This window comes from Salvelinus sp. IW2-2015, unplaced genomic scaffold (assembly GCF_002910315.2).
Source record: "Salvelinus sp. IW2-2015 unplaced genomic scaffold, ASM291031v2 Un_scaffold7468, whole genome shotgun sequence".
In the NCBI taxonomy this organism is placed as follows: domain Eukaryota; kingdom Metazoa; phylum Chordata; class Actinopteri; order Salmoniformes; family Salmonidae; genus Salvelinus; species Salvelinus sp. IW2-2015.
Genome location: NW_019948728.1, coordinates 11,317 through 13,155, shown reverse-complemented (window position 1 = coordinate 13,155; position 1,839 = coordinate 11,317).

Sequence of the window (1,839 nt, the reverse complement as noted above, 5' to 3'; positions counted from 1 at the left end):
TGTGTGTGTGTGTTGTGTGTGTGTGTGTGTGTGTGTGTGTGTGTGTGTGTGTGTGTGTGTGTGTGTGTGTGTGTGTGTGTGTGTGTTGTGTGTGTGTGTGTGTGTGTGTGTGTGTGTGTGTGTGTGTGTGTGTGTCTGTGTGTGTGTGTGTGTGTAGCATTACATCCAGGGCCACAGGAGTATAGAGTTGTCTGTCGTCTGGACACTCTTGGTATGGCAACATTCCCCAGGAACACGTCACTGTGATGATCCAGAGGTTACCCCAGCCCTGTCGCCTGAGTTACCCCCAGCCCTGTCGCCCTGAGTTACCACCCACCTGTCGCCAAACCTGAGTTACCCCAGCCCTGTCCCGCCCTGATTTTACCCCTAGCCCCCTCGTCGCCCTGAGTTACCTCCCAGCCCTGTCGCCCTGAGTTACCCCAGCTTAGCCTGTCGCCTTGATTACCCCCAGCCCTGTCGCCCTGAGTTACCCCCAGCCCTGTCGCCCTGAGTTACCCCAGCCTGTCGCCATGATACCCAAGCCTTTCCCCACCCATCCCCTGAGTTACCCCTAGCCTTACCCCCAGCCTGTCGCGCTGAGTTACCCTAGCCTATCGCCCTGAGTTACCCCTAGCCTTACTCCCCACCCCTATCACCCTGAGTTAACCCCACCACTTCCTTATGTCTGAAACATAGGCTTCCAGGGAGGGCAATTTTGGGGCTTCACCATGTTTCATGAATGTACAGCTGTGTGTCATCTGCAAAAGTTAACATTATGTTTCTGAATGACATCACCAAGAGGTAAAATATACAGTGAAAACAATAGTGGTCCTAAAAATGGGCCTTGAGGAACACCGACATTTACAGTTGATTTGTCAGAGGACAAACCATCCACAGAGTCAAACTGATTATATTCCGACAGATTAGATCTTAACCAAGCCAGAACTTGTCCGTGTAGACCAATTTGGGTTCCATGTTGTGTAATAAATGATACAAACCCCAAAATCAATTTTTATTTCAGGTTGTAAGGCAACAAAATAGGAAAAATGCCAAGGGGGGTGAATAATTTCGCAAGCCACTGTAGTCTACTTTGCAGTCAACATTTAATTTGAAGTTTTTGTGGGGAAAGCATCGAAATGTCATTCAAAAGCACATGATGACTGAATTTAACCAAGACTTCAACCAAATGTTTTACATACCTGGTTACGTACCCATTGTGCATAGCATTTTACTGGTAGTTATCAAAGTTTAAATATCTTCCTACCTACCCTACCGCTGTCGTTCTTTTGTGAGCTACTCCATGGACCACCAGTTCAGAGTAGCGCACTCGTGCTCCCCCGACAGATGATAGCCTATTCCGCTCAGGCTATGTAAGTGTATGTGAGAATAATCAACAATAACGAAGTAACAGCTTCAGGAAGTCATCTGTTTTTTCATCAATTATATAACCTATATTGAAAATAGAGTTATTACAATGTTTTTTCCCCCACTTTGCCCAAGCGGCCACTGACAGGGATGATTGAATGGCCAGGAGGGTTTGCCAAAACCTCACGGTGGGAGTCCTTTGTCGAGCCCTGCATCATAATATGTAATAATACAAATCTATGTAACTGAAGTGAATTGGTGAAATGTAACGGAGTAAAAAGGAAGTTAACTTCGTTCAGAAATTACTTGAGTAAGAGTACAAGTACAGCCCACAGAGAGTAACTAGAAAGTACTAGTTCCTCCAAGACAGTCCTGGTTCCTCCAGACAGTCCTGGTTCCCCCAGGACAGGTCCTGGTCCTCCACATTACCTAACAGTCCTAGTTCCTCCAAACAGTACAGCCCAAAGAGAGTAACTACAACAGTACTAGTTCCTC